The sequence below is a fragment of the Peromyscus leucopus genome, chromosome 8b, assembly GCF_004664715.2.
Source record: "Peromyscus leucopus breed LL Stock chromosome 8b, UCI_PerLeu_2.1, whole genome shotgun sequence".
NCBI classification, from domain to species: domain Eukaryota; kingdom Metazoa; phylum Chordata; class Mammalia; order Rodentia; family Cricetidae; genus Peromyscus; species Peromyscus leucopus.
Window position 1 is genome coordinate 90,197,815 of NC_051086.1, and position 20,865 is coordinate 90,218,679.

The 20,865-nt window shown below is 47.8% G+C and overlaps 2 non-coding genes and 1 pseudogene across 2 annotated transcripts; all 3 read right to left on the reverse strand.

Moving 5' to 3' along the window:
- Positions 1-9: 9 nt before the first annotated feature.
- LOC114702197 lies at positions 10-16,234 on the reverse strand (annotated as a pseudogene).
- Positions 13,871-13,942, reverse strand: Trnaa-ugc. The gene has a single exon. It is a non-coding gene; the product is annotated as a tRNA-Ala (tRNA).
- Positions 16,235-19,946: 3,712 nt separating the features above from the next.
- On the reverse strand, positions 19,947-20,077 carry LOC114702291. Its single transcript, XR_003735955.1, has one exon. It is a non-coding gene; the product is annotated as a small nucleolar RNA SNORA33 (small nucleolar RNA).
- Between the last annotated feature and the right edge of the window lie 788 nt (positions 20,078-20,865).

Consider the following 20,865-nt stretch of genomic DNA (forward strand, 5'->3'; position numbering starts at 1 on the left):
CCCCATTTTTTATCCTGCCGACACAAAGACCTTCTGCCTCCGGCCTTCCGCCTCAGCCTTAAAGGGAAAACTATGGGCTCTCGGTCGCCCCCAAGCGGTCTCTCGAGTCCAGTTGGCTGCCGCGTTGAATTGAGAACGAGGTTGGCTGGCGAAAATCTTGGACAACCAATCTTCTCCACTTCTCTTATGCTGAGCACACTAGTGACAGGTGACTTGAGAGTGACTTCATCCTCACCAGAACCCAGCCGACTGTGTAACCCAGGAACTCAAACTCACTTTGTAGCTAAAAATAACCTTAACTCCTGATTGTCCTTCCTCTACTTCCCCGTCGTTGGGATTACAGGCACTTACTGGTTTTATGTGGTCCTGGGAATGGAACCTAGGGCCTCACACTTGCTAGGCAAACGCCTTACTACAGAGCCACACCCCCAGCACGGATGGAACATTTTAGGGAGAGGCTAGCAAGTTACAGTGAGGAGGTTGTGTGTGATTCTAGAGTTGGCAAGGATCCTTCCCGCTCCCCTCCAAAGTACCGCCATACCCAGTGTTTTCATTTTCCTAACACTGCATCTCAACTAACAGGAAAGGCAGGGTCTTCTTTCTTTTATAAAAGGACATTAGTTGGGCATGGAGGTGCATGTAATCTCAGCACTCAGGAAGTTGAGTGAGTTTTCTTGGCCAGCCTTAGCTATGAGACCTTGCCAAGGAAGGAAGGGATGCAGGAAGTGAGGGAGGGGGAGAAGAGAGAGAAGCAAGAGGTATGCTAAACTTTGTTGTTGTTGTTGTTGTTATTTGTTTGTTTCTCCAGACAGGGTTTCTCTGTGTAGCCCTGGCTGTCCTGGAACTCACTTTGTAGACCAGAGAGCCTTCTGTCTCTGCCTCTGAGTGCTGGGATTAAAGGCAAGCACCACCACGCCTGGGGTATGATAATCTCTTTAGTAACTGGGTTTGAGAATAGTGAAAACTCAGACCAAAAAGGAATTAAGAAGTCCAGAAATGGGAAAATTGGGTGATGGGGCTTGGGCTGGAGGACCCACAACAGAGCCCCTAGACGGAGTGGGATGAAGAGTTGAGTTCTGTAGAAAGGGTTTCAGCGCTCTCATTTAACCTGTAATGATAACAGTCAAAATTCCTGGAGTACTATTTGTGTTCCAGGTACTGTTTTAGATCAAGGTCTTGGCCAAGCTCACATAGCTAAGAGGAGGTGGAGTTGAGAGACTGTGACCCCAGTAGTCAGACTTCAGCATCTACTGCTCTGTGATTTTGCTTCTTAGAATTCCAGGGAACTGAGTTTGTAACCCGAGGCTTCAGGGAAGACAATCCCCTATAATTATGTGCAAAACATCATGTGCTTGCTCACATGTGCCTTGTTCTGAGGAAGAATCCATCTCTTTCGTCATATTTCTATGGGTCAGAAGGCTATTGTGTGCTGAGGAACAGGACACGCCCTCTCCCTTGACCTTCGGCCATCTCTAGATGCCTTATATGCTGAGGCTAGGCCTTACCTTACAGTTCCTGCGTGGTCTATTGCAGTAACTCCAGGGTAGTCCCCTTGATAACAAGGTTTTGTGTCTATGTTTTTGGTTTCTCTGCAGATTATGTGTGTGTTGGGAATGGAACCCAGGGCCTTGCATGGGCTAGAACAGTGTTCTACAATTGAACTACACTCCCAGTGTTCAGGCATATTTTTTTGTTTTTTTTGTTTTGTTTTGTTTTGAGACAAGGTTTCTCTGTGTAGCTTTGGAGCCTGTCCTGGAACTCACTCTGGCTGGCCTTGAACTCACAGAGATCCACCTGCCTCTGCCTCCCAAGTGCTGGGATTAAAGGTGTGTGTGCCACCAACCACCCGGCACTCAGGTCTATCTTTTTGTTTTGTTTTGTTTCGAGACAGGTTTCTCTTGTGTAGCTTTGTGCCTTTCCTGGCTCTCACTCTGTAGACCAGGCTGGCCTCGAACTCACAAAGATCCGCCTGCCTCTGCCTCCCGAGTGCTGGAATTAAAGGCATGCGGCTCAGGCCTATCTTTAACATAGAAAGAACATTCAGATTTTTTGCTGTAGAAATTCTTTAGGGCTGGGCATATAGCTCAGTGTTGAGTATTTGCATGGCATGTATGAGGCCCAAAATTGTTAATCTCTCTTCATTCACCCGAGGATGGTGCATAAGGTTCTCAATGTCTGTGTGCTCTGGAACCTGCGTCCTGTCTCTACTAATCCGCACCCACCCTGCTAGACCACACCCATGAGCTCAATGAGCTCACTGCTGCCTCCTTCAAGAAGCCACCCCCAGGATTCGCTTACAAGAAAGGGTTTCTCTGTGTAACCCTGGCTGTCTTGGAATTTGTTCTGTAGATCAGGCTGGCCTCAAACTCACAGAGATCCCTTGTCTCTGACTCCCGAGTGTTGGGATTAAAGGCGTGGAAGCCATCTTTAACTGCCCAGAGAGACCCACATTTTCTTGTCCTCACCTCCGCGCATTCCAGACCCACTCCATTGTAATTGATGACTACTGTGTGTCCTGTGCTCACTGTGGGGTCTCCTCCGCCCCTTGATGGACTGGGTGCTTCTTTTGGTCAGGTCTTGTCGCTTTCTTTTGGGAGGAGGGGAGAGTTGAAACAGGGTCCCAAAATCTGGCCCAGGCTGACCTTGAATTTGCAGCAATCCTCCTGCCTCAGCCTCCCCAAGTGCTGGATTGTGTGTGTGTGTGTGTGTGTGTGTGTGTGTGTGTGTGTGCCGCCACGCCTGGCTTTTGCAGCTTGTTCACCTTTTGTGAAAGAGGACTTAGTACGTGGAAGACACTGTACAGCATTTGTTGAATGCCTTTGCCAGAAAAAAAAGAACAGATGAGTTGGGCAAGTCCAGGCCCACTTCTACAACTAGCTGCCATTGGTCGTGAAGGAGTTTTACTTACGTACAAAGGAAACACACACACACACACACACACACACACAGGGTAGGGAGTGGGGGCTGAAGACCGTTTGCTGCATCTACTATGGAGTTAGAAAAATGTTTCGGCTTCCTGCTAATCGGCATGCACTCTTCAGTGAGTTACTTTACCTCTCAGAACCTTTACTTCTTCATCCATGAAAACAGAATCCCGCGTCTTTGCAGGGTTTCTGTGAGATTAAATGAACTGCGCCGAAACGGCTAACTTCATCGTGCCTGGCATGTTGGCAAAGGCTTGGCAAATACGGATTCCCTTCCCCCCTACTTGAGTTTGCAAACTTGTGTGGGGAATTGTTATGGGAACCACATGGCTTGGGTTTGTATCTATTCCGGCAAGTTTGCAAAGGCATCTCACCCGAATTCATGGTTTTTTCGTTGTTGCTGTTTTGTCATGTGAACAGTTGTATGCGAACCAGGTTGATGCATGTGTTTCTATGCCTTGTTGTGGACAGTGGCCGACTGGAGAGGCAGTGGATACATGCCGAGTTTTGTGTTGTGTTGCTGGGTGGGTGTTGCATGTTAAGTGTGTGTGGAATTCGATGTGTGTTGTGGGCCACATATGGGAGCCAGGGGAAGGCTTGCTCTGTGTGTGTGGCTGTGTGAGAAGATGGTGGATTCAGCTAATGTGCTCTCCGTGTATATAAACCAGCTGGGCAAGAGAACTCCTGATGCCCATGGAAATGCACTGTTTCTTTCTTTCTTTCTTTCTTTCTTTTTTTTCTCCGAGACAGGGTTTCTCTGTGTAGCTTTGTGCCTTTCCTGGATCACTTGTAGCCAGGCTGGCTCGAACTCACAGAGATCCGCCTGCTCTGCTCCGAGTGCTGGGATTAAAGGCGTGCGCCACCAACGCCCGGAAATGCACTGTTTTCAATGGAGTTGCCACTAACCCCTCAGCTACTGAGCACTTGAAATGTGGCTAGTTTGACTAAGGAACTGAAGATACAATGGTATTTAATTTTCGTTGTTTTCATGGAAGTAGCCACAGGGATATTAGTAGACAGAAATCCCAAGCTTGTTCCCCAACGACCCAGGTGATGCAGATCGTCTTCCCATTATCCCATGACCCTAGCACGGAAGAAGCCCTGCCGGAGCCCCACCTGCCCGCATATGCGTATGAGCTCGTGTGAGTGCGCGTGTGTAAGACGTACAGAGAGGGCTGCAGCCCCCCCTCTTCGTGTCCCCAGCGGAGCAGTGAATCAGCCTGACGATGCGGTGAGTCATTCATGAACCGCTTGCAGCCGGCCCAGCAGGCGGGAAGCGAACGTCAGCCAGCCTCGCAGCAGCGCTACCCCCACCCTGGGGTGGGATCACTCAACCCCACGCACTGCAGATGTTGGGAAGAAATTGACGCGGGCCAATCGAGGCACCGGAGTGCCTCTCCTCCGCCCCTCCCTTTGACTTGCAATCCATTCATCCCCTGGCCCCTCTTTCCCTCTCCCTTCGGGTGGTATGTGAGTCATCAGGAGATCTCTTTTTTTTTTTCTCGAGGACAGACGCTTCTAACTCAATCCTCTGAGCTCCATCCAACACCCACCTCCCCAGACCGAATTCAATGGGTCCTCGCAGGCTGAGCCAGGAAGGGAAAGGGGACGCTTGAGGGGACAAGGCTCCCTTTGGCCTTGAAGCCAACCCAGTCAGGGGTGTGCAAATGAGAGGCTTGGAGTGGACTGCAGCTGGATGGTCCTAGGGACTGGCATCGAGCTTGCTTAGGAGGATCATCAGGACGATCGTGGCCGGAAGGAATTGAGATGCTTGAAGGATGCCGCCTGGAGCACCTGTGGCTGGTGAGGAGTAAGGCATAGATAGGGACAGAACTAGTTATGTTCCTCTGTTTCCCTGGGAAGTCCCACAGAGTGTCTCCATTGCCGGACCGTCTTCAGGACCTAGTGGCCTCTCTCCTTCGTAGGTCCTCTTCTCTGCATCTTTCAGCCTCCCCCTCTTGGACTGGACATTACCTGGGGTCTCTGGGACTACTGGGTCAATCGAGGCACTGGAGTCGGCCTTAAAAGAGCAGTTCAGTGATAGGACACCTGTCTGACACAGATGAGGCCCAGGTATACATCCCCATCACTAAACGAAAGTACACCAGAACTGAGCAGGGGCATCTAGCTCAGTGGTAAAAAATAAATTAATTAATTAAAAAAAAAAAAAAGCTGGGCAGTGGTGGCGCACGCCTTTAATCCCAGCACTCGGGAGGCAGAACCAGGCGGATCTCTGTGAGTTCGAGGCCAGCCTGGGCTACCAAGTGAGTTCCAGGAAAGGCGCAAAGCTACACAGAGAAACCCTGTCTCGAAAAACCAAAAAAAAAAAAAAAAAAAAAAGAAGGGGGAGATGGAGCTGGAGACAGCTTGGCAGTTAAGAGCACCTGCTGCTCTTGGAGAGGACTGGGGTTCAGTTCTCAGCACCCCAGTAGTGGCTCACAACTGTCTGTAATTCCAGTTCTATGGGATCCTCTTCTGACCTTCATGGACACTGGGCTTTCATGTGGTACACATCCATACAGACATGCAGAGCAGACAGAACACACAGATAAAATAAAAATAAATTAAAAAAAACAGATAATATATGCAGTGCAATACAATTTTTTTTTAAAAAAAATGAGTAGAGAAAAAGATTAGAAAAGTATTTATCTAATTATTATCAACTCTTCTTTTAGGAGTGATTATTTTCCTTTGTACCTTCTTGGCTCCCCTTCCCCAGGAGTTTTATTACAATATGAGTTCATGACTTTTTATAGGAAAAAAAATCAACTTATTAAGCATTTGAAAAGCCATCTGTGGGGGCGGCAATGAGAATTAACTGTGAAGGGACGTTTTCTGTGGTGATGAAAATGTTCTAAAACTGGACTGTGGTAATGGTTGTGCAATTCGGTGAACTTACTAAAAACTGAAATTGCATACTTAAAATGCTAAGTTTCATGTTATGTACATTATACACGAAGTTTAATTTTTATTTTTAATTTACTCTTCATAAATTCCTGAGTGAGTTTTTTAAATTATGTGCATGTATATGTGTCTGTGTAAGAGTATGTGTGCAGTTTCCTTGGTGGCCAGGGGCACTGGCTCCCTTGGAGCTGGAGTTACAGGTAGTTGTGAGTCACCGAACGTGAGTACTGGGAACTGGCAGCAACCAGGTGGAAAGCGAAACTTTCCTTTGAAAGGCTCTGCAACATGTATGATGATTCTCATAGCGACTCTAGAAGGTAGATAGCATGTACTCCATGTACTACAGACGTGGAGATGGAGGCTCAGAGAAGTTTAGTAATCAGTGAGTGACAGTTCAAAGAACAGCCCAGGACCACATAAAGTCTGCCCCCAAGATTGAAGGGGCTCCCCTCAAGAGCTGAGATCACCATATCTGTTTCTTCCAGCAATTCACAAGGACCTAGGACTCCCCAAACAAATGTCTTCCATTCAGAATCTGGAATGTGTTCCTTCATCCTCAAGCAACAGGGCCCTGGTACATCCACGAACACACATGTGCCCAGCAACAGAGAGAAAGAGCAACAGCTAACATACACTTTACCTGTATCATTGTGTTTAATCTTTCCAACAGTTCCTCAGGGTGGGCACAGTTGTTATTGTTATTATTATTCTTTCTTTCTTTTTTTTTTTTGGTTTTTCAGGACAGGGTTTCTCTGTGTAACTTTTGGAGCCTATCCTGGAATATTATTTGCTTTTCTGAGACAGGGTTTCTCTGTGTAGCCCTGGCTGTCCTGGATCTCGCTCTGTAGCCTAGGCTGACCTCGAACTCACAGAGATTCGCCTGCCTCTGCCTCCTGAGTGCTGGGATTAAAGGCGTGTGCCACCATGCCTAACTTGGGCATAGTTTGCCATTTTTATTTTTGTTTTTTGAGACAGGGTCTCATGCAACTTGAGCTAGCCTCAAACCCTCAATCTTCCTTCCTCTCCCAGTGCTGGGATTAAATCATGTGCTATCATGCCTAGTTTCCCACTTTAAAACCATTTAAAAATTTGATTTTTTTTTTCCGTATTTGAGTGTTTTGCCTGCTTGTATGTATGTGCGCTATATGTATGCAGTTCTGATCAATGCCAGAAGAGGGCGCTGATCCTCTAGAACTAGAGTTAACTATTGTGAGCTGCTATGTATCTGAAGGGAATGGAGTCAAGTTCCTCTGGAAGAATAGCAAGAGCTCACTCTTAACTGCTGAGCCATCTCTCTAGTCCCTCACCCCCCAATCCCTTTATTTATTTATTTATTTATTTAATTAATTTATTTTTTTTTTTTGAGACAGGGTTTCTCTCTGTAGGCCTGACTGTCTTGGAACTCACTCTGTAAACCAGAATGGCCTCAAAGATCTGCCTGCTTCTGCCTCCCTAAGTGTTGGGATTAAAGGTGTGTGCCACCAGTGCCCCACTCCTCCTCCCATTTTTAAAGGGCCATAGATCAGCCAGGCAGTGGTGGCGCACGCCTTTAATCCCAGCACTCGGGAGGCAGAGCCAGGTGGATCTCTGTAAGTCCGAGGCCAGCCTGGGCTACCAAGTGAGTCCCAGGAAAGGCGCAAAGCTACACAGAGAAACCCTCTCTCAAAAAACCAAAAACAAAAAATAAATAAATAAAAATAAAGGGCCATGGATCAAACCCAGGTTCTTTCTAAAGGCCAGGCTCTACCACTGAACTACACCTTCAGGCTCATCCTTACCTTTAGAATGGATTAAAGCTATAGAGATCTCAGTAACTTACCAGAAACCCCAAACCTAGGGAGTAAAGCTGTAGGATCTGACTCCTAGGTATTGGAATCTAGAACCTGCTGAGGCACTGGTTTAATTGGTGGACTCTGTTCCCTTGTGGAAGACGGCTGAACAAGAAGAGAGTGATCTCAGTACTGGGCATTCCTGTAATTCTAGCCCTTGGAAGGTGAAGGCAGGAGAATTAGACATTGGAAGCCAGCCTCTGATACATAGTGAGTTTGAGGTCAGTCTGGGTTACACCTGACTCTGAGGTCTGGCACTTTGCAGGTATATTAAATTTTATAATGTCTCTTTTCTCTTCGGTGAAAGTAGACCAGCTCCTCATTGGGTTATGGAATGCCTGTGTGGAGGGCTGGCTTTGGACAAGGGCAGAGGTAAAACACAGCCTCTTTTCCAGGCTGCCTCTCCACTTTTAGCCACACTCACTGACTGGGCATTTACCTGCCACCCTGGAAGTCATTTTATTTTATTTTATTTTTTTTGCCTCCACAATGTTTGTGGTACCTGGGTTCCCATCCACTCTTCCTGCTTTGTGGAATCAACCTGGGAGAGGTTTGGTTGCGAGGGGGGATAGCCATCCTCAAGTCTATTTCCTGTTCCAAGGCCCTTACAGAAATAAGGACCCCAGATTGATTGGGTTTACTGCAATTAGTGATATATATATATATATATGTATTTGACACCTTATCTCTAAACCTTAGGGTTGTTTCAGGATCCTAGCAGCACATAAGTTTGTTTGTTTATTTTTCAAGACAGGGTTTCTCTGTGAAACAATCCTGGCTGTCCTAGAACTCACTCTGTAGACCAGGCTGGCTTCTAACTTAAGAGATTCTCCTGGCTCTGCCTCCTGAGTGCTGGGATTAAAAGCGTGCACCACCATCGCCTGGCTATTTTTTTATTTTTTATTTTTTTGGTTTTTCGAGACAGGGTTTCTCTGTAGCTTTGGAGCCTGTCCTGGGCTAGCTCTGTAGACCAGGCTGGTCTCGAACTCACAGAGATCCACCTGCCTCTGCCTTCCGAGTGCTGGGATTAAAGGCGTGCGCCACCACCTTCAGGCTAATTTATTTGTTTGTATGTGTGTGTCCATGCTTGTGCCAGAGCGCACATTTAGAGATCAGAGGCCAAACTGCAGGAATTAGTTCTCTCCTTTCATCATGTGGGACTTGAAATCATCATACTTGGTGGGGAATGCCTTGACCAAATAAGCCATTTTACTGGAACTATTTTAAATTTTTTCTTTTTCTTTTGTTCTTTTGTTCTTTTTTTTTTGCACTTGAGAGGCAGAAGCAGGAGGATCTCTGAGTTCGAGGTCAGCCTGATCTATAAAGTTCCAGGACAGCCAGAGCTACCCACAGAGAATCCCTTTCTCAAAAAACAAAAACAAACAAAAATCTCAGTAGATATTTATGAAAAAGAGTGCAGAAGGAGAGAAGCATTGGACAAGTTTGTTTGCTTGATTGTTTTTTGAGGCAGCGTTCTAATTAATAACCAAGCTAGCCTTGATTTTTAGCATTCTCCTGCCTCAGATTCCCAAGTTCTAAGATTACCATCATGGACAGCCACATCTGACTTCGGGCCAATATTTGTGTGTGAAAAGTCCCTACTTCTCTATAGGCCCAGCATGGTGGCACGTGCCTTTAATTCCAGTATTCGGGAGACAGAGGCAGGAGGATCTCTGTGAGTTTGAGGTCAGCCCAGGACTACATCTAGAGACCATGTCTCACCCCACCCCCACCCTCATGCCAACACACACACACACACACACACACACACACACACACACACTAGTTCATACATCTCCGTGTTGGATGTTCAGGCCACTGGGTCTAATTTTTTCATTGTTTTATGAAGTCAAGATTCCAAAATCTCAGGGCACAATCCTCTAATCAGAGAGGGAAAATTGATGAAGAAAGAGAGGGAAAGGGATTTGCTTGACCTTCTCTAGTCAGAGGTGACCTTTGTTGTGCAGGGGACTTGCCATCTTGTTTCCATGGGATGGCAAGTTCCTCAAGAAAAGGTACCTTTAGACCCTCTGCCTTCTCCCAGCAATCTTGGGGCGCACTCTGCCCTGAGACAATACTCCGTAAGAAACTACAGACGATGTGGGGGGCACACCTGCATTGTTGAATTCATGTGGCTTGGCCTCCTAAGCTGTTAGGAGGGACCCTAGATACTCCAGGAACTTCTTGGTCCCCGTTCCAGGGACCAACAGGGGGATGTTTATTTTTAAACAGATTCCCAGCGTGTTACAGGAGTCCTGGTGCTGTCATGACTGAGTCATGTAGGACAGTGGCCTGCTCCCAGTCTCCAGATCAGTGAGGTAGGGGGCAGGAGGCCTGGGGAAGGACACAGGTGTCAAGAGCTAAGAGTGACTCAGGCACACGCCGCTCGTCAGTCCTTCCTATTTGGTTGTTTGTTTTCAGTTACGGCTCCAGACTAGAGCTGGCTGGAAGAGCTAGAAACATCCTCAGACACCCACTTCCTCTATCCAACCATCACGGCCTCTCCTCCCGGCTTTATCTCTGAGTCTCACTCTTAAGTCCAGGCTGGCCTCAAACTCATGATCCTCCTGCCTCAGCTGGGACTATGCCCTTTTATAGGCAAAGAGACTGAGGCCCAGCAGGGTATTAATTTACCCAAGCCTCTGGACAAGTATGACTGCCTGTTGGGTGCAGGGCCCTCACTCTGCCTCAAACCCAGAGGTGAGGGCCCTCAGGATGAGGAGGAAAGGGAAAGGCCTTGGGTTCCATCTTAGCACTATATAAATTTGGGCATAGTGATGCATTTCTGTAATCCCAGCACTCAGTGAGTAGAGGTCGGGGGATCAGAAGTTTGAGGTCATTTCTGGGATATATATAGATATATCTCTAGCACCTGGGAGGAGCGGTCGGGAGAGTCATCTGGAAGCTCGTGGGCTAACTAGCCTGGAATACAGGGCAAAGTGTCAGAAACGAGATATCCTGCTGCAAAAACAGGGTGAAAAGCAAAAACCAGTTCCCTGAAATTGTCTTCTGATCATCAAACGCACACCGTGGCGAATACATACCCGCACTTAAACATGCATCATAGGCACACACACACTCTAGCCTAATTTTTTCATCAACTAGATGGATGGATAGATAGACAAACCGATGGTCCCATTCATATTCCATTGGTGGAGCACACCTTTAATCCCAGCACTCGGGAGGCAGAGGCAGGCAGATCTCTGTGAGTTTCGAGGCTCATTTGGTTTACAGAGTGAATTCCAGATCAGCCAAGGCTACACAGAGAAACCCTGTCTTGAAAAGTAAAACAAACAAAAAAGCACAACAAAACAAGACAAAAAACCAGAAAAGTGAGAGAAAAAAAGGGAGAAAGGAAACTTCCTCACTCTTGTATGACAGAACCAGAGCTTTTCCTGGGGAGACGCAACACCCTAGTCTATTCATCCCAGACAGGAAACCTATGACATATTTAAAGTACAGATATTACCCAAGTCCAACTTGGTAAGCCAATAACTTTTTTTTTGGTTTTTCGAGACAGGGTTTCTCTATGTAGCTTTGTGCCTTTCCTGGAACTCACTTGGTAGTCCAGGCTGGCCTCGAACTCACAGAGATCCGCCTGGCTCTGCCTCCCAAGTGCTGAGATTAAAGGCGTGCGCCGCCCCCCGCCGCCGCCCCGCGCCGCCCCGCCCCCCCCCGCCGCCGCCACCCGGCGCCAATAACTTTTTTTTTTGTTTTGTTTTGTTTTGCTTTTGTTTTTGTTTTTCAAGACAGGGTTTCTGTGTATGTGTGTGTAGTTTTGGTGCCTGTCCCGCTCTGTAGCCCAGGCTGGCCTCGAACTCATAGAGATCCCCCTGGCTCTGTCTCCCGAGTGCTGGGATTAAAGGTGGTCGCCACCACCACCCGCAAGCCAATAAGTTTTATTGGGGTCACTTACAGGAAGCAGAAAACGGCTCAAAGACAACCGCATCACCAAAGCCCAGCCCAGCATGGGTGACAGACAGTTCCCAAAGCTGGGAAAGAGAGTTCACTGCACAGCCTGCAGGCGGCTTAACAGGTTGGCAAGTGTCCCCCCCAGGTGCCTCAGTTGCTCTTAAATCCCAGCTGGGTTTGAGGCAGAGTGCCCGAACCCAGCACCCAGTCAGTTATACTTGACCAGAGCCTTGGGTCAAGCTCTCCTCCCCTGAGAGTCTTCTCGACAGCTGGGCTCTGCTTGCTCGGGCCCGGAGGGGCTTACTGAATCTGGTCTGTTTCAGAGAGTTCTTGAAGCTCCTGTGCAGGATAGAATGTTTTGATCTCAGAGGAAAACATTACACAGTGCTCACCTCCCCAAGAAAGAAACCAAGAGGGAGGGAGCAGGAGAGGCCTCCGAGGTCTGAAAGGGCTTGTACAGGTTAACACAGTGAGACCTACGCCAAACCTAGGCTTCCTAGGGCTGGTTTTGATTATACCCTGCAGCTCCTAGTCATGAATAATACTGCATCTGTCCTTTCCTTTTCAAACAGGGTCTCTATAGTCCAGGCTCCCACCCTCAGTATGTAGCCAAAAGAATGACCTTGGATTTCTGCTGCTCCTGCTCCCACTTCCCATGCTGAGGATCAGACCCAGGGCTTTGGGCGCATTAGGCAAACACGTCACCAACTGAGCCACATCCTGGCCCCTGACATAAACTTTCTTCCAGCTCCAGAGCTTATTGTAAATAGTCCTGGGACGAGACTGGCCTTAAGCAACCTGGGAGGAAGGTATGTCATAAGTTTCAAAGCCTCTGATTGTGCTGGACATTGTCATATCTGCCAACATATCTAATTTTGTACTTACTGAGTGTCTGGACAGAAAGAGACCTCAGAGAACAGAAGCCCAGGCCCTGTTTCCCAGATAAGGAGACCAAGACCCTGAGGGGAAGTTACTTCTAACATCTATCTCAATGTGATTCAAAGGCCCTACGGCTCCCTTACCTCTCCGACCTCTGGAATCCCGAGTGTGGATCTAAAGATTTTCTAAATTTATTTATTTTTATTTTATGTGCATCGGTGTTTTGCCTGTGCATATGTCTGTGTGAGGATGTCGGGTCCCCTGGACCTGGAGTTGTGAGTTGCCGTGTGGGTGCTGGAATTGAACCCAGGTCCTCTAGAAGAACAGTCAGTGCTCTTAACTGCTGAGCCATCTCTCCAAATCTTTAGAGCGCTGGATCTAAAGATTTTTTTTAACCCAAGAAAAATTCTGGGTGAGAGTTTAAAGATGAGGGCACATCGAAGCTGGTGCCCTGTTTGTTTCCAGGTATCACCAACCTTACAGGCTATAGACCCAGGGCATCTGAGGTGTATGGAGAATGTGGGTGCTGTTAGCCTTCAGTTGGAGAGGAAGATGTCTTTACCTCCTGCCCGCCCCATAGCCAGAACATTTTCTTGACTCCCGATAAGGATAGTAGCACCTGGAGAGGCCCAGCAGTGACACTTAGCTGCTCTCCATCCTTCTCCCAGCCCCTGTCCAAAGTCCAGTTGTGCCACCACCTGTCAGGCTCTACATTAAGTGTGTGACTTTCCACTGAGACATCCTTCCTTCTACCAAGAAGCCAAATTCACCATGGGTTCCCACAATCGGAAGTGCCCCAGTCAGCTGCTGGATTCCATTTGCAGGCTCACTCTACCTGGGAAAACTGAGTGAGTGGTTAAAGAGATGCTCACTCAACTCCGGTTTCTATGGTGAATGGTCCTGGCAAGAGTTTCTGCCTACCCTGGGGGACTTATAACAGCATATATGGTTCTGTTTTCTATAAGAACCAGAAAAGAAGCATTTCTGTCTCTCCTGGAAGGAGCATGCATGGAAGGGATGCTGAGTTACTCAGCGTTGACTTACCTGAGAAGGAGAGATCTGAAGGCTTATCTTTAGTATGGTAATTTTTTTTAAAAAAAACTTATTATTATTGTTATTTTTTTTTAGATGGGTTCTCACTATATAGACCAGGCTGGCCTCGAACTCACGGAGCTCTACCTGCCTCTGCCTCCAAAGTGCTGGGATTGAAGGTATATGCAGCCACACCCATCTTAAATTCACACACACACACACACACACACACACACACACACACACACGGATTCTCAGTGTAGTTTTGGTGCCTGTCCTGGATCTCGCTCTGTAGACCAGGCTGGCCTCAAACTCACAGAGATCCACCTGACTCTGCCTCCCGAGTGCTGGGATTAAAGGCATGTGCCACCACCGCCCAGCAAAAACTTGTGGAGATGCCAGGGATCGAACCCGGGGCCTCATACATGCAAAGCATGCACTCTACCACTGAGCTACATCCCCCAGTGCACAGATTTTTTTTCTTTTCCCCCCCAGAGCTGAGGACTGAACCCAGGGCCTTGTGCTTGCTAGGCAAGCGCTCTACCACTGAGCTAAATCCCCAACCCCTTAAATTCTTTTAAGACAGTTTCATGTAGCCCCGGCAGCTTTGAGCCTGCTGTGGGAACTTCTGACCCTCCTGTCAGCCTCTCAAGTGCTAGGATTAGGGGCACACAGTATCATGCTGACTATCTTTTTACTTTTTTTTGAGCCGGGGTACTGAAGATTGAACCCAGGGCCTTGTATAAAATAAACATGTGTTCTGCCACTGAGCTTACCCCTTGACCTCCCATATGGCAGATTTGTGTGACTTCTGGGTCATTTGGCTGCTGGGAGCCAGAGGTGACAATCTCAGGAGAGCTCTGCTTTCCCCCAATCCTGGCTCCCTGTGTGTAGAGACCCGGGTTTGAATCTCAGAGTTGCTTCTATGAGCCTTTGGCTATTTGACCTCTGTAGTGGTGGTTCTGGTGTAGAATGAGATGTGACGGGCTAAGCTGTCCCTTGAGATTATGATTGGCCATCCTCTCTCGCACAAGGTCCTCGATCTGTGCTGAGTACCGAGGATTGTGTGAGGTGAGAGAATGGATGCTAGAAAGGCAAACGGACGTAGGATCTTGTGCGTCTCCCTTTCTCCAAACAGCCCATAATCAACTTCGGGAAGCCGAACATAAGCAACTGAGAAATCCCAACCCTCTGCCACGAGGCATCTTAAGGGTGCTGGAGAGATGGCTTCGTGGTTTAGAACACTGATTGCTCTTGCAGAGGATCCCGGTTCAATTCCCAGCACTCGCATGATGACTCACAACCATCTTTAGCTCCAGTTCTGAGAGGACCCCCTTCTGATCTCCAAGGGCACCAGCCATCCACATGGTGCTCTTATATACATGCAGGAAAACATTCATATACATAAATAGAATAAAATAAATCTTAAAAAATTAAAAAGAGGTATCTTAAGGTTGCGTAATAGCAAAAGCAGAGTGGTCATGACAGTGAACACCTTAGCCAGTTTAACTACAGAGTGAGGAGAATGGGAGGAGAGGTAGACAATAAAATAACGTGGGTAGCCGGGTGGTGGCGGCGGCGGGCGGCGGCGGCGGCGGCGGCGGCGGCGGCGGCGGCGCACGCCTTTAATCCCAGCACTCAGGAGGCAGAGCCAGGCAGATCTCTGTGAGTTCGAGGCCAGCCTGGGCTACAGAGCGAGTTCCAGGACAGTCAGGGCTACACAGAGAAACCCTGTCTCAAAAATCAAAATAGCGCCGGGCGGTGGTGGCGCATGCCTGTAATCCCAGCTCTCAGGAGGTAGAGCCAGGCAGATCTCTGTGAGTTCGAGGCCAGCCTGGGCTACAGAGCGAGTTCCAGGACAGTCAGGGCTACACAGAGAAACCTGTCTCAAAAATCAAATAGCGCGGCGGGTGGCGCATGCCTGTAATCCCAGCTCTCAGGAGGTAGAGCCAGGCAGATCTCTGTGAGTTCGAGGCCAGCCTGGGCTACAGAGTGAGTTCCAGGACAGGCTCCAAAGCTACACAGAGAAACTCTGTCTTGAAAAACCAAAATAAATAAACAAACAAACAAATAAAATAAAAAATAAAAAATAACGTGGGTATCTTAATAAGGGTTACTTTGTTTGCTTTTCTTTTCTCTTTTTTCCTTCTTTCTTTTTTTCCTTCCTTCTTTCTTTCTTCTTCTGCAGTTTTTGTGGTTTTATTTAAACACAAATAAAACATGCACACGGGGGTGAGGATTCAGCTCAGTGGTAGAGCGCTTGCCTAGCAAGCGCAAGGCCCTGGGTTCGGTCCTCAGCTCCAAGAAAAAACAAAACAACAACAACAACAACAACAAAAAACCATGCACGCAAAGCCATCTATCATGCTCTTTGCCGAGTAGCCTGACATTGGGGTCAGTGACTATCGTGGCCAGGTGTGCTGCTCTTTCTACGATGGCTTTTCGGTTCTGGTTCTTGGAGGAAACGTCGTGAGCAATCCCAGCATCAGCAGCATTTCCAGCTTCTTGGCATTGTGGACCAGAAACTTCTGCAAGCTGCTAGGGCAGCATGTGCTTGGTTTTCTTGTTGCTCCCGTAACCAGTGTTGGGCATTAGGATCTGGCCCTTGAATCTTCTCCGCACCCTGTTGTTGATACCTCTGGGTTTCTGCCAGTTTCGCTTCATTTTGACATATCAGTCTGACTGGTGCTGGATGAACTTCTTGGTCTTCTTTTTGTCGATCTTGGGCTTCCCCAGAGACCGGAGGGCAGCCATGATGCCGCAAGAGAGATGGCTGCCATCTTGCAGGTGGCACCAAGGAAGTTCTTGTTTTTGAAGACAGGGTTTTTCTTTGTAGCTTTGGCTATTCTGAAACTTGCTCTGTAGACCAGGCTGGCCTTGAACTCACAGAGATTTGCGTACCTCCGCCTCATGAGGACTGGGCTTAAAGGTGTGCCACCACTGCTGAGGGTTACAATTGTTATGATGAAACACCACGAAGAAAGCAACCTGGGAAGGAAAAGGTTTATTTAGCTTATGCTTCCACATCATTGTTCATCATTGAAGGAAGTCAGGACAGGAACTTAAACAGGGCAGGAACCTGGAGGCAGGAGCTGATGCAGAGGCCTTGGAGGAGTACTGGCTTGCTCTCCATGGCTTACTCGGTCAGCTCTCCTATAGAACCTGGACTGCCAGCCCAGAGGTGGCACCATCTACAAGGGTCTGGGCCTTCCCCCATGGACCCCTGCTTAAGAAAATGTCCTACAGGGTTGGCTGCAGCTGATCTTACAGGGGCATATTCTCAGTTGAGGCTTCTTCCTTTCCAATGACTCTAGTTTGTGTCAAGTTGACAATAATACTAGTCAGAGCAATGGATTTGGGTTATAGGAAGAAGACTGGAGGATGCCTGACTCAAAGTGATGTGGGATGTCTTTCTGCTCAGAGTCTATTGTCCAGTCTGAGGACACTATCTTGTTTTTTTATTTATTTATTTATTTATTTTTTATTGGCCATTCAGTTCTTTATTAGACCATCAGATGTTTTAGACAGACACAGTATCACAGCTTCACAGAGTTAAACAAATGCAACACACCTTAAAATAATATTCTACAACAGAGAAAGAACAAAAGAACAACAAATCCTGCATTGTTACAGGGTTTTACATAATGTTGAATGCTTTCTATATTCTTGGAGGAGGTCTGGCTGGCTGTCACAGATTCTCCCATGAAGTCTGGTTACTGCGTTGTAACTTGGCTTTTTTTTTTTTTTTTTAATGCCGAATGCCATTTACTGAAGGAGGGAGGAGGTCTTGAATACAGGCTTACAGCACAATGGGAGAACCCCGGAGGGCAGAAGTTCGCTATTGGTTTTTTCTTTTACCACCCATTCACCTCAGTCAACAGAGCTCATCAAGTCTCTCCAGCACAATTCTGGCAGATGTGCAGATTCCATATTCAAGACCCTGTTCTTAGTGCTTGGAGGGCGGAGCTCAGTAGCAGAGCCTGTGCTTAGCATGTGTAAGGCCTGGTTTGATACCTAGCACCCTCCCCACAAAGACTTCTAGTAGAGAAGAGGACAGATATCGAGCCAATACTTCTGCAAAGAGATACGTGTTTACAAATTATTATCAGAGTCAGTGAAAGCATATATAACAAGGGGATCTAGTTTAATTAAAAGACAAAGAACAGCCTCTTTCAGGAAGTAATATTTAATTGAACTCTGGCAGATGCATTGGAGGCAAAGAGAAGTGGGGAGGGGCCATCCCAGAGATTGAAAATGGAAAAAAGTTCGTGCAAAGGCTGGGAAGAGCAAAGTACACATTCTTCAAGAACTGGAGAGGGAAAGGTACAGGGCTGGACTACAGAAAGCTAGGCTTAGACTGGGAGGCTGGGTAGGCAGGGAGGCTGGGTAGGCAGGGAGGTGGGAGGCTGGGTAGGCAGGGAGGCTGGTAGGCAGGGAGGCTGGGTAGGCAGGGAGGCTGAGAGGCTGGGTAGGCAGGGAGGCTGGGTAGGGGGGGGGAGGGGGGAGGCAGGGGGCTGGGAGGCAGGGAGGCTGGGTAGGCAGGGGCTGAGAGGGGGGGGGGAGGCTGGGGGGGGGGGGGGAGGCAGGGGGGGGTAGGCAGGGGGGGGGCTGGGTAGGCAGGGAGGCTGGGTAGGCAGGGAGGCTGAGAGGCTGGGGAGGCAGGGAGGCTGGGGAGGCAGGGAGGCTGGGAGGCTGGTTAGGCAAGGAGGCTGGGGGGGGGAGGCTGGGTAGGCAGGGAGGCTGGGTAGGCAGGGAGGCTGGGGAAGCAGGGGTCATGTCATGCTCAAGCTTTGGGATGGTATTTTTCCAAGATCCAGAAGAGGACCAGCTGCAGCAAAATCTCCTGGGTTTGTATTAAAAATGAAAATTTCTGGGCCTCTTTCCCACTCTGAACAACAAGCTTTGGGGGTGGGGTGGGGTTCGAGAATGAACATCTCTGAACAAGTTTCTCTGGCGAGTTGTTATACACATTCCTGGACGAGTGACAAGTTTTAGTGACAAAATCAGAATTGTTTTCAAAACTGTTCTTTAGTAGATTTGCATTCTAAATTGTCACTCTGACTTTTGGAGGAGGCTCAGAGGAAGGCAGGGAAGGAATTAGTTGTCAGGAGGCAGCTACGGTATTTCAGGTAAGATGTCATTTGGCTAAGAACAAGGTGTGAGGATGGAGATGGATGGGCGTGGGACATTCATGAGGTACTTTATAAGAAAAACCTTTACCGTTTATTACAAGGTTCCTCTTTTTTTTTTTTTTTTCCTTTTGGTTTTTCGAGACAGAATTTCTCTGTGTAGCTCTGGCTGTCCTGGAACTTGCTCTGTAAACCAGGCTGGCCTTGAACTCACAGAGATCTCTCTGCCTCTGTCTCTGCCTCCCGAGTGCTGGGGTTAAAGGCATGCGCCCACTGCCACTACCACCTGGCTATTACAGGATTCCCCGCCTCCCCCCCCCCCGCAGCTGAGGACCGAACCCAGGGCCTTGAGCTACCACTGAGCTAAATCCCCAAACCCACAGGGTTCTTATGTATGTCTTTTACTTTAACACATGGTGTTTTCAGATTTCATGGATACAGAAAAAGACAAGAAAGTAAACGTTTGGTTTATATTTCCTAGGGTCTTTTTGTTTTTGTGGTTTTTTTTTTTTTTTTTTTTTTTTTTTTGAGACAGTTTCTCTGTATTTTGGAGCCTCTCCTGGAACTTGATTTGTAGCCCAGGCTGGCCTCGAATTCATAGAGATCCGCCTGCCTCTGCCTCCTGAGTGCTGGGACTAAAGGCCTGCGCCACCACCGCCTGGCTTCCTAGGGTTTTATATGCATCTAGACTCAGATACATGAACTTCGTTTGCTTCTGCATATATTACTGGTACTATTGGAACAAATCAATATTCTTGGGTCTTGCTTTGCTTTTTCCCTCTCATATACATTTTTATTCTTGAGATAGGATCTCATGTAGCTCAGGCTGGTACTGAACTCAAATTCACTGGAGTGGAGAATAATTTTTTTTTTTTAAGACAGGGTTTCTCTGTGTAGCCCTGACTGTCCTGGATCTCGCTCTCTAGATCAGACTGGCCTTGAACTCACAGACATCTGCCTGTCTCTGACTCCCAAGTGCTGGGATTAAAGGCGAGCGCCACCACTGCCTGGTTGAGGGAATGATCTCTCTCTCTCTCTCTCTCTTTCAGATAAGTTCTCTCTGTAGCCCTAGCTGTCCTGGAACTTGCAGAGATCCTCCTGCTTCTACCTCCCAAGAGCAGACTACAGGCATTCACCAGCACCCTCTGCTTTAAAATGTGTGTGTGTGTGTGTGTGTGTGTGTGTGTGTGTGTGTGTAAAATGAACATGTCAGTATAACCATGTTGTTTTGTTTTGATGCTGTGTATTGAACGCAGGCCTCAGATGCTAAGCACGTGTTCTACTTCTAAGCTGTGCTCTAAGCTGTAGACCTATATAATAATATTTTTTTTTTGCAATATTGTAGCCATTTTTAGGGATCTTAGAGACAGTCACTTGTCCTTAAGGCTCATTACTTGACAACATTATTGCCAGCTCTTTCTAGATTTTTGAAGAAACATATTCAGATAAGCAGATTAACTGCTAGCTTTCTATGTAATTTAATATAATTAATTTCTGTATAATTTAGTGTCTGGATGATAGTTCAATGATGGATGTCCCCTAGCTTATTTGCAGATATTTGCAGATAGTTAAGTTTCCAACATTTCATATTACTATAAACAATCTCCTTCTACACTCATTTTGAAGCACGATATTTCCTGAGAATACATTTTTGCTAGGGGAATTGCTAGGCCATTGACAAAACTACGTAGGTTTAATAACACAGTCATGTCGTGTCCCACTGATGTGTAGTGGGACTGGTACCAAAGTTGAAGACCAGCAGTCTTTTAGTCTCTTGGTTTGATCCTTTGAAGGCCAGGGAGAGTTACACAAACCTACGCTGGCTTTCTCCAAAGAGTTGATCAATGTGCAGCGGTGTGCCGGGTTAGGCACGGTGGGTGGGTTAGAATCCTGTTCAAGCTAAGCTTCCCGCTTCACTGCCCCTGCAGGGTCTTCCACTTCCCAGGCGGCCCCTAGGATTCCACCCCGGATACCCTCCCCCTAGCACGGGAAGGGCGTGTTAGGGAACAGCTCAGGCGGGCAAAGATTGCACCATCCACTGTTTGAAAAGGAAGTCGAAAAAGCGCAGAGGACAAAATCGTAGATCCCACACATCCAGGCCCTGCAGCAGCCGCCGGGATCCGGGTTGCACTCATTTCAGTACTTGGCGCAGAGATCGGGTTCCTCTCCGCCACCTCCGCCCCAGCCTAACCTTGGGCTGGGTATCGGCCCTTTAAGAAGCTGTCACGGTGGCGCTATGGGCCCCGCCCACCTGGG